Source organism: Dipodomys spectabilis, unplaced genomic scaffold (assembly GCF_019054845.1).
Source record: "Dipodomys spectabilis isolate Male_0828 unplaced genomic scaffold, ASM1905484v1 ptg000762l, whole genome shotgun sequence".
Lineage (NCBI taxonomy): Eukaryota > Metazoa > Chordata > Mammalia > Rodentia > Heteromyidae > Dipodomys > Dipodomys spectabilis.
In genome coordinates, this window is record NW_024871439.1 from 292,130 (window position 1) to 304,735 (window position 12,606).

Below are 12,606 nucleotides of genomic sequence, written 5' to 3' on the forward strand. Positions count from 1 at the left end.
GGTTATTGAAATTGAATCCTTGTGGAGAGGAAAAGAAGAAAAAGGTGTCTCTGTGGGTATGTCATGTTAAAAATGTACCTACAAGATATTTATTTTTAAATCATCTATTTTTATTATATTTAGAGTCTGATAAAATTTAGCCTCTCAACTCACCCAATGATAATGCAGTCTTATTTCATTCCTGCCCAAAGCAAACAACAAATTACGATTTATTTTTAAAAAAATTAGCCAAAGCAAATATTTTATTACATATTTAAAGTCATGTTCAGACACTATGGTGGAAGCCAGACAGGAGAAAAAATCATGTTTTTATTTTTCCTCGAGGCACTCTGATTTACTTCACCTATTTCTGAAAGGATGAAATTCTTGATTTGAAGCCTTTTGCTTGATATCCACAATGTGTCATTCTTCCTTTATTAATAGGAGAATTTGGAGAAAGGATGAGAATTCACACTTGAAAAAGAGAAGAGGAAAAGAGAAGGAGAAATCTACGTATTTTGTTCTTCCTCATTTCAATCACTAGGTATGGATAATGATTGTGGATATTAGATACAGTGCTCTGGAGTGATTAAACCCATATATAAAAAAGATAACCCCACAAGTGATCTCATGGAGAATGCTTCTTTATATAAAAAATGTAGTATCATCAAACAGGAAAAGTTGTCTATTTGTTTAGTTTTCGTTTAGTATTTGTGAAATTCTGGTGTGCTACAGTAAACTATCATAAAGGCATACAAGGATGGTAAGGAACTAACATTTTAATATCACATTCTAATATTAGCTTAACTCTTGTTGTGTTATATGTATGTGGCTATATTTGAGTTTTGCCTCAAATTCACATGCTGTATTCTTCCAATATATAAGTTGAAAGAAGATTCCCTCTGGAAATATGCTATTATTGTAGCTAAGAGAAAACAAGTCAGCTGTCAGCTGTTAGACAGGGAGAATTGCATAGAAATCTGTCGCCACTTCTTGTTCATTTTTGTAAGCTAAAGTAAGTCACATGACCCATCGACATTGCAGAGTAGAGTTAAATCTCACCTACTGATGTAGGACATAGAGTAATATGCCAAAATATGCAACACTTGAGATAAAGAGGGAAAAATGAGAACTATAATACATTCAATCATACTTGCTATCACATGTCTCTGCAAGAAGGAGGCTATTATGTGCCTTTGTTTCTAAAACTACTAAGATGTTCAAATCATGTCTTTTATGCTTGGATGTTACAGGAATTAGAGAACATTTTGATACTCAGACAACATAAAATCTCATAGATAGCTGGAGAAATCATTTCAATACTACATTTTGTTCTGCTAAGAGAAGAAACCATTTTATAGTCAGTACTTTATACTTTCTTGCCTAGTATCTTTTTTTTATCCAGAAATGGATTTTGTTAATATATGTGACTATCCACCAGAACAAATGCATTCATTTATCTGCATCTTGTGCAGATAGTATAGTCAATTAAATGTAAATGGGAGTTCATCAGTAGCACTTTTTAAAAATCCAAAAAATGTGGGCAGGGAGCCAATATACATATTTTCCCAGCATCTCCTTCCATATCCTCCTTCTTCCTTCCTAGGAAAAACAATCAATAAAAAGGCTTAGATATTTGGCTCTTGACCTTGAAAGTGGAAGCAGAATGTTACGGATGTTGGACATGACTGTTAATGGTGTTTTACATAATAATGCCACATGTAACAGCCCTATGAGTCCTGCAGGTCTTAACACTGTACTTGCTTAATGATGTGACAGGAATGTCAGCCTTATTGGACTTAGTATTGATTTCCACTTCCCTTTCTACCACCTAGCCTAAATTATAATACATAGTAAAGGAATGAAAAATTAATGCTATCTTAAGAAAGTCATTAAGTCTCTGGGAATGTGGCTTCATGGTACAGTTATTGCCTACCATGCATGAATGCCTGGAATCAATTCCTCAGTACCAAATAAACAGAAAAAGAAACACAGGAAGTAGTTCTGTGCCTCAAGTGGTAGAGTGCTAGCCTTGAGCAAAACAAAACAAAACAAAAACTCCTCAGGAACAGTTCCCTGGCCCTCAGTTCAAGTGCCAGGACTAGCAAAATAGACAGTTAGTAAATGCGAAATAAAGAACCCATACTTGGAAAATATAATTGCTCCTTCCATACTGATACGTGCCAATAGTCCTTAATTCATGTACTTTACCCATATTAGAATACAGGGTTGAAAAATTTGTTTTGTTAATAGGTCATGGCAATTAATGCCAGGAATGTGCTTAGATATCAAGTGAAGATTAATACTGAAAATTCAAGGCTTCCAGGCATTTCAGTGGTCACTGCTAATCACAATGAGACAGGTAGTCTAAATAAGATTTGTAATCTTTTTGCTCAGTCATAGCACCAAAAATACAGAGGCTAATTATCCGTTGTGACTGAAGAGAAAGAATAACTCCAAATGGAAGGAATAAATGATAATAATAATAATAATAATAACTAAGGTATACCAGTGACTGTTAGAGGGAACCATTTTTGGTTATTGAAGAACTAGTAATCAAGTAGGCTTATTCCTCATTGCCTTTAGCATTCTAAATCTCCTTAGCTAGTTCTTAATCCCTGTGTGCTAAGTTGTATCTCCTTCTGTGCTGTTCTTTCATACCTGATCTTTGCCTTCTAAAAATCTCACTTTTCTCTACTTCTCTGTGAACAATTTGTGATACTAAGTCCACATACGCAGACAGTAGAAGATGCTAATGTAAGAGTTGCAAAGCACATGAGTCATTAATGTAACAACATGGAAAAGAAGGACATGTTTATTGCTACCTCAATTTTTCTGAAAAGTTGCAATGTCACATCATTTGATTCAAATTTCCATTCTTTGTCTACATAGTACCATGAATTGTACATAAATGCAAAAATGAGCTGGGTGCTGTTGGTTCACGCATGTAATCCTAGCTACTCAAGGAGGTTGAGACCAGAGGATTACAGTTCAAAGCCAGCCTGGTCCGGAAAGTTCATGAGACTCTTATCTTCTGTTAATCACCAGAAACCTGGAAGTGGTGTTGTACCTAAAGTGGTAGAGTGCTCAGTTGGAGCTGAAGAGTTGAGGGACAGAGCCCAGGATCAGAGTTCAAGCACCATGGCCAACAAAAAAAATGCAAATATGACTTTAAGTTTCCCCAAAAGGAACTATGAAGTCAATAGTTTTCTTCCCAAGAAGAAAAAAATAATTCCAAAATGATTTGGTGTACCTACTTTTGCTGAGTTATTTATTATGCCTTCTTTGCTGGACATATTTTCTTCTTTTAAAAATTGTCAAATATTAGCTTTATAATAAACTTCTTCTAGTATTTCTTGGTTCAAAACAGAAATCTTATGTCACTTGGCTTTTTTATTTCTCATTTCAAAGCCAACCCAGGCAGGAGAGTCTGTCAAATTCTTATCTGAAATTAAACACCAAGAAAGCCAGAAGTGGAGTTTTGGCTCAAGCAATGGAATACTAGCTTTGGGGGAAGTTGGACAAGGAAGACAATTGTTCAGGGACATGGTCTAGCATCTGAGTTCAAACCCCAGAACAAGCACAAACTAAACAAACAAACAAATAAACAAGCAAAAAAACCACACATATTTCTTTGGGACCATCCTTAAAGCATTGGTTTGAGAAGAGACTTCTTTTGCTGATCATACTCAATGGATCCTGACTTTTTGGAATCCTTATTAGGATGGAGAACTCAGGACCAGACTAAAGGAATGGATAACTGACTCCTGCAACAGGAAAATCATCTAAGGAGGGAAATATCCATGCATAAGACACTTTAAAACCTCCATGTCTTTGTTCCTTTACAGCAGAACACGTGTTTTTGTTGTTGTTGTTCTGGTCGTGGGGCCGGAACTCTGGGCCTGGACATTGTCCCTCAGCTCTTTATCTCAAGGCTAGTGCTCTACAACTTGAGCCACAGCGCCACTTCCGGTTTTTTCTTTTTTGCTTATGTGGTGCTGAGGAATCAAACCCAGGGCCTCAGGCATGCAAGGCAAGCGCTCTACCACTGATCCACCATCCCAGAAGAACACTTTTTAAACTAAGTTATTTCCTTTTTTTCTATGCTGGCCTTCAAATGGCACATTGTTTGTTTGTTTTTTAAACTCTCAACTACAATTTTACAGACATGATTTATATGAGTAAATAACACTCTCAAAAAAGTCAGGGACAGAGTTTCCTTCAAGACTTGGATTCTTTTCTTGCTCAGTAAAAAGGAACACATAAATTAACTTGAATTTTGTCATTTCTCCATGTTCAATTCCTCTCTTGGGATCAGTTTCCACTTGCATTAACAATTCCTTCCACTTATTTCCAGTAACAATCTATGACGCTGCTCGAGTTAAAATGAATGTTTTCTGGCTTCATTGAAATAGCACAAAGACATCTTTGGACATGAGGTGACACGTGTTTCAGGTACAAATTAGCAAAGACAAAATATGGAATTTAAATGGCTTATAAAAACATTATCTATGTACATATGGCCATATAAGATGATATTAAGTGAAATGAACCCCAAGATAATGACACAACTTACTGTATTTTACTTGCTTTAGTTTTTAATGTATCTAAAATGTACTATGTGATTTTTGGTTTGTCTTCTATGTTCTTCCCCCATGGTATAACCCCTGTTTTCATTGGATTTAATGAAGGTGCCCTGCATCTTGTATATACATTTTTCTAATGTGGGGAGGCGAAAGGAAATAACAAAATGATGAAACAAAGATACAGGATGGCCTATTGTAACAATGAGATGAACTAGATACTATGTAGAAAATGAACTTTACAACTTGAGGAGGGGAGATTTGGGTAGATGGGGATAGAAGGGATGCCACAGGAAAAACAAAAGAGAATGTAACAATGCTCAATAGGAAATGTACTCATACCTTACTCTAAGCCCTCTAAACTATTTTTACAATAAAAACATGAAAGAAACCATTATCCAAGAGTACATTAAGTTCAAATTTCATAAGTTCTATGTAACTTAAATTTAACTGGGAAGAAGATTCTCAGAATTTTTTTTTGTGAGTGTGTGTGTTGTGCATTATTTCCCGTGTACATAAGTTAACAATAGAAGAAACAATAGGAATAATAGGAGAAAGATAAGTTCTGTGTTTAAGTATATTGGTTCAATATACTAGAGAAAACTCTGCAAATAAAGCAACTTTGAAACAATAAAGCCAATGCCAATATGTAGATCTATGGGAATGACATAGAGAAAGCATTAATACTAAGTGGAACATGAAGGATGAGGCCACTCTCTTTCATCTTCTAGCTCTAAATCATGGTTGCTAATCACACAAATTTGTAAAACGTAGAATGGAAGAATAGTTCTGGTTCCAAAGAAAGTTAGATATAAGAGCATGTACTTAACTGGAAAAAAAGTCCATGTTGAGAGTGAAGGAATTATACTAGCAATGAACTAGTGGCTAAGATCTCATTTCTTATTTTCTTTCTTTCTTTCTTTCTTTCTTTCTTTCTTTCTTTCTTTCTTTCTTTCTTTCTTTCTTTCTTTCTTTCTTTCTTTCTTTCTTTCTTTCTTTCTTTTTCTTTCCTTCTTTCCTTCTTTCCTTCCTACCTTCCTTCCTTCTTTCTTTCTTTCTTTTGATGGTCGTGGCAGGGCTTGAACTGTGAGCGTGGGCAATGTCTGTCCGCTCTTCAGCTCAAGGCTATTGCTCTATCACTTGAGCCACAGCGCAACTTCCAGTTTTCTGGTGGTTAATTAGAGATAAGTGCCTCAGAACCTTTCTTTCCTACTCACGCTAGATTTGAATTGCAATCCTCAGATCTCATCCTCCTGAGTAGCTAGAATTATAGGTGTGAGCTCAAGTGATAGAATACTAGTCATGAGCAAGATTGCTGAATAAGGTTGCTGAGGCTTTTGCATATATACATACAAACATACACATACAAACAGAGGCACTTATATATGCAAACAAACCTACACAAATGAAACAACTCTTGGAATGTGTAGAAAAGTTAAAAAAATAAAATATATCCTGAGTAAAACTAGATCAAGTGATAATTTTTAATATTAGAAAGTCCTCAAGTGAAATTTCTTCAAAAAGTTTGAGAATATTACATAGGTAGGAACCAGAGATAGTAAGAAGGTCAAGTAATCATTATTAAAGGGATTGGATCCATGGAAGAATAAATCAGAGACCCCTGCATGTGCATCTGAAAATGTTCATATCCTGTGTTAAATGTTAGCACATCTTTGAAAATAGTACATAAACAGTTTGAGCAGTCAGAGAAGTTCTGAATTGCTAATCTGTAGATTAAATAAACCAACAAACTATGACAAGGCAATGTGATACAAGCCTGGAATTCTAGCACTCAGACTAAGACACGAGATTAGAGAGTATAATTTCATAGCGATGCCTTCCCTGGGCCAGATAGTATAATTTTATCTCCACGAAACACCAAACAAAAAGAAAGGGATACACAGTTGGAAGTTTGGGCTAATTTTTTTCATTATGTTTTGAGAAGTCGTTTCCTATTGGAATGCAAATCACTTATAATTCTCAGTTGTGTTTTTAATGCTCTCTTCATTACAGAACATTCCTAGATGCAAAATGGCTCATGATTCCCAATAAAAACTTTGAAAAAGTAAGCATCCTTCTGTTGGATTCCAAAGAAATGATGAAGGATTACAAAAGTTTAAGCCTGGAGAAATAGCAAAGTTCATCTAATGTAAGACTTTGTAGATCTTGCTGAATTAGAATTTAGATTTAAAATAAATAATTTGTCTTTATAATATTGTATTCTATAGGATACTACAAAATTATTATTTTTTTTTAAATTTTATTTTATTTTATTTGAGAACATACTGTACAGAGGGGTTACAATTACATGGGCAGGATAATGCATACATTTCTTACCAAGCATTGCAGCCTCCTCCTTTGTTTACCCTTCACCTCCCTTCCCAGCCTCCCCCCTCCCTCCCACCCAATCATACCCCCCCACCCCACCGACATTGTAAAGCTGGTTTTGACATGACATTTTGTACTTCTCATTGTTGCAACAGGTCCACCTGAATCCTTAAACGACTTGTTTGTCCCCATCTCCTCCACATGTTATACTGACATCAAATATAGTGAAAGCGGGGGTTACACTGTGGGGGAGGGACATACAAAGCAACAAAGAAATAATCTTATAAATGCGTTAGAAATACATGCATGAAAGAAACAAAAACATTAAAATACATATTTGAGGTTTCGTTTTCCTAACATCACATTATCTGACTTTTTCCGCTTGACTCATACCTATACTTGATATTGCAAATAAGGGAAACCATGGGACCTATGTTTCTTTGGGCCTGGCTTACTTCACTTAATATAATTTTTTCCAAGCCTTTCCATTTCCTAACAAATGGGGAAATGTCATTCTTTCTGATGGAGGCATAGATTTCCATTGTGTATATATACCACATCTTCTTGATCCATTCATCTACTGAGGGGCATCTGGGTTGGTTCCATGTCTTAGCTATGGTAAATAATGCTGCAATAAACATAGTTGTGCTGGTAGCTTTAGTGTGGCCTTGTTTGTGATCATTTGGGTAAATGCCCAAAAGTGGGATTGCTGGGTCATTGGGGAGCTCTATGTGGAGTCTTTTGAGGAACCTCCATACTGCTTTCCAAAGTGGTTGAACAAGTTTACATTCCCACCAACAATGAAGTAAGGTTCCTTTTTGTCCACATCCCCTCCAGCATCTGTTGTTGTTAGAGTTCTTGATTTTTGCTGTTCTAACTGGAGTGAGGTGATATCTCAATGTTGTTTTGATTTGCATTTCTTTTATGGCTAGGGATGTTGAACATTTCTTCATGTGTCTATTGGCCATCCTTCTTTCTTCTTCAGAGAAGCTTAATAGAGACCCGGAAACACAACAAATCAAAGAAAATCTGGACAAATGGGATTGTATAAGGTTGCAGAGCTTCTGCAGGGCAAATGACATAGCTAGCAAGATCAATAGAAAGCCCACGGACTGGGAGAAGATCTTTACTAGCCATACAACGGACAAGGGTCTCATATCTAAAATATACTTGGAACTCAAAAAATTAAACCACCCAACAACAAATCCTCAAAGAAACAACTGCCCAATAAGTAAGTGGGCGAAAGACTTAAAGAGAAGCTTCTCTGAAGTACAAAATTATTTTTAAGTAGAGGGTTTAATTGACAAATTCACAAATGATTCTGGCATTCTATTTGCTTAAAATATTCTTTCAATCGATGTATAATTAGAACTTAGTTAATAGATAATGCATGTATAAAATGATACTGTGAATAATCTAGACAGAGTTGGAAACAAATGCATGAAATTAATTTATAAATTTAGAAAAAGCAATTTTTTGAGGCTTTGGTGAACAAGGTATGAAGAGAGTAATTGTTTGACGTCTTAGTTCGTCTCTCTATTTGTAATACAGGAAGAAATTTTCTTAATTACGTGCCTCTGTATACAATGAGAAAAATGCCAGGGTTGTGGTTTGTTTTTATTTTGTTTTTTGGTTTGTCCTCAGTCTTGAACACTGGAGCTGGCCACTCTTTCTGAGCCGATTTTGGCTCAAGGCTTGGGCCCTACCACTCAACCTCAGTGACACTTTTGTCTGGCTTTTTCTGAGCAGCTTATTAGAGATGAGAATCTAAGGAACCTTCCTCCCTGGGTGGGCTTTGAACCATAATCTTCTGATCTTAGTCTCCTGACTATCTATGATAGATAAAAATATAAATATAAATAATATTTGCAAGTGTTCTGATTTCAAGAATACACTGGGAGGGAAATGTTGCAGCAAAGTTTAGTGTAGTGTTCTTTCCACAATAGGAAGGGCATCACATTAGCAGAAGTGTAGTATATTTTTCCAATAGTGATAAGCTATTCATGATGTGAATTAAGGGAATTTTAAGGTGCACCTTACAAGTGGGAAATTGTTGGGCTAGGATGACTTTGTGGCATAAAAGCTTGGGATTGATGGTCATAGAAATAATAGCTTATTCTTGAGGAATTAATTATTACACATCGTAGTTTTATCCTCTACCAGAATGTGGCTATATTTTCTGTTGATTCCTCAAACCCCCATTGAAACTGCAGCTATTGCAGAATTAAATAAGATGCAAATAAGTACTGTTTTGAATGTCTCTGTATGTCTGTGTACCAGAGACTTTCAAAATTTGAATGTCAAAATTCTGGTTCAGAATTTGAAAATGAGTAGTTAGTATTTGTAGTAATTTTGAAGAACACATATATTCTGTCCTCTTAACAATTACTCAGTTTTAAAAGTTAGGAGTTTCCAGAGAATTAAACTATTTTGTTTTACTATGTGACAATACTAAAATTTTGGGTTTTTTTCAAAATAATGGCAAATATATTATGAAAATATTGTATAGTTGGATAACGTTCAAGTTGATGACCTTCTGATAAAGAAGGGGGTAATTTATTCAAATTAGATGCCAAATAGTGTTCATTTTTTAAAAAAAGTAATACACATAGAATAATATTTACTATAGCAATACAGTGAAATTATATATTTTTTATTTAAAGTTGGTTGCTTTATTTTGTATTTTTTTTAATTCACAAAATGCTTTACAATACCTATTTTCCCTGTTGGTCATGAAGGCTTTATGGTAAGACAATAAAAGTTTTGTCACATCATTTGGGCATTAATCAAAAACAAGAATCTTCAAATAAGAGCATTTTGCTGTTAAACACTGACAAGGTTATCAGAATGCTGCCAATGGCAAGCTATAACAGCTTTAAATGCTTGTGCCTGTACTGAAATATATGTTAGTAAACACTTAATAATTTCAATAAAGTGAATAACTCCTCTGTCTATGGTAGTGTCTCAAATTTTGCTTGTAATAAAATCTTGATTAAAGGAACTGAATTCTGGGAACAGAATATTTAAGGGAAAAAACACTGAGAGGATATAATAAAATCAACATCAATGACGTCTTGATCTTTCTAAAGTGAGCAACACATCACTATTTACACTGAAGAATAGCAGATAACATATGGAACTTTTATTGGGCTTATAGTTTATAAATGTTGGAAAGGTTAAGAAGTTAGATTTCAAAGAGAGGAAAATTAAGGTGGTCTTAGAAAACTTAAATGGCTTTCATCAAAACTTGTAAAATGATATAACACATATTTTGAAGCACACATCATAAGCTACATTAAAATTATTTATATTGCTATTTCCACTTTCAATGTAAACTTTAGGTACTTTTAGATGAAGGCAACAATAAAGGGCATAGAATTAGGCCAGAATTGAAGTGAAAACATGGTAGAAATGGAAAAAGAATGGGAGTATAATGCAATTGGGCAGTAATAACAAATATAATTGTTAAAAATTTCCGTATTAACTAATGCTACAAAATTTTATTTTGGTTCAATGCACAGGACTGCTGAAAATAGCCAGGAAATAAATGGAATATTCTAATGGTCCCTGTTAAATTCTTAACTAACTCATGATTTGGTTGGCTCACTCATGAGGGACTGGTACACACACAGATTGCTTGCTAACTTACTAATTCTCCGTTGTTTCTTTCAAGAACATTTTTGAAGGTTAAGACATTTAAAAGTCAGCAGAACAGGGGCTGGGAAGGTGGCTCAGTGGTAGAGCGATTGCCTTGCATGCCAGAGGCCCTGGGTTAGATTCCTCATCACCACATAAGCAAAAAGAAAAAAGCCAGAAGTGGCGCTGTGGCTCAAGTGGTAGAGCACTAGCCTTGAGCTGAAGAGCTGAGGGATAGCGTCCACGCCCAGAGTTCAGGCCCCATAACCGAACCCAACCCCCCAAAAAAGTCAGCAGAACAAAACACTTATATTATAGAGACTAATAAAAGAATAGTTTGAAAAATGGTTTAAACCAGTATGGGTCTATGAAAATGTTAAACTCCAATCTCCTATATTTGCTGTGTTTTTCCGCAGAAAGTTATCGCAGTAATTTCATTTTTAAAATACTCATCTTCCACCTGAAATTGCTTTCTTTTATTCTTACTGTATGATATTTAAGATTTGATCAGCTACAGTACTCCAAACATTCATGAGTATTTTAAGAGAAAACACTGTTATTTATTTTGAGAAAAAAATTTGAAGTTATGATTTAGAATTTTGAAAGTTGTATTGTTGCTGAATGAGAACTGTTCTGAAAGCAAATATACACTAAGATACCAGGATACTGTTTATTAGGATGATATCCTCAACTTGCTAAAGGGCTAACAAAAGAGTTAGCAAAAAAAGAATTCACAACTCAAAATGGTACAGTTTTCACATGGCGATCTCTGCTTTAAGAATGCAAAAGACTATCATTTTAAGTGGAATGATCTCTACCTATAAATTACACTCAAATGACCAAACAAATCAGCATATGTTATGGAAGAAAGTAGAATATAGAAAGTACAAAGAGCTAGTCTCCAGGATTGCTTTACCAAATCTTAGCAAATTAACCATCATTTGAGGGGGAGAGACGGGGAGTTGCTGGGGGAATATGAATTAAGTGACTTTATGTTTAGAAAAAAATTATAGCTAAAGTATCTTTCAAAGACTATTTTAGACCTTTGACTGAATTGGAAATATGGCCAAATAAAATATTGCTCTTCATCACAAAAGTCCTGTACATTAAAGATTTGCACAGTTCCACAGGTGGAGGAGGGGGGGTGGTTATATCTAGAAAGATTTCTTTTAATGTTTATTATACCTAAACACTAATTCTTCTAAAAATGCTCTCCAAACTCTTGAGCAGAATTATCATACTCTGCAATTTAATGCTTCAATTCTTCAACAAAACACTCACCTATTTCATGTAAATTCTACCTCAGTGCCAACTGTATTGACTGTTCTAATGAACGATCTTTTTCAATCAGCATTTTCACAACCATCCCGAAAGTTTCGGAGTGTGGCCGATAAACCTTTGATGAAGGAACTGCTGGAGACCTTGAAGGTGACGTGTTTTGTGATGTTTTCAAAGACTGAGTAGAGGGCTGGGGAGGTAGCTCAGTGGCAGAGCACTTGCCTTGCATGCATGAGGCCCTGTGTTCGATTCCTCAGCACCATACAAGCAAAAAGAAAAAAAAACTGGAAGTGGTGCTCTGGCTCAAGTGGTAGAGCGCTAGCCTTGAGCTGAAGAGCTGAGGTACAGTGCCCAGGCCCACAGTTCAGGCACCACAACTATGCTGAGACTTGTGGAATGAATATGCTCTGCTCTCTCCTGGAGCGTAACCCCTGCTGCTGAAACTGGAGCCAGATCTGTTGTGTGGAGAGTCCTTTCGACCTCCAGGTGACTCTGAAAAATGGATGCTCCCTTTTATGGGGAGAACGGTCTCTTGAAAAATGGGAAGAGTAGAAACTTTTCCTTCTAAAACCATCTCTTCTGTCCCTCATGGTGGCTGGAGAGTAGACAAGAAAGAGTGAAATTATATTTTATGTAGCTTATGTCCCCCTCTTTTTTATTCTTTTCATTTTTTCTCTTTCTTTTTTGCATGCCTTAATTGCTGTTCTGTGCAGCTGCAGATATATAACCTTCATCAATTATTATATGTTATCCCCCATTGGGTACACACATAATCCAGAAATTTATTACTCTATTCACAAAC

The 12,606-nt window shown here is 35.5% G+C and overlaps 1 pseudogene; it reads right to left on the bottom strand.

The window, feature by feature from the left end:
- Window positions 1-11,704: 11,704 nt before the first annotated feature.
- On the bottom strand, window positions 11,705-12,394 carry LOC122102153 (annotated as a pseudogene).
- Between the last annotated feature and the right edge of the window lie 212 nt (window positions 12,395-12,606).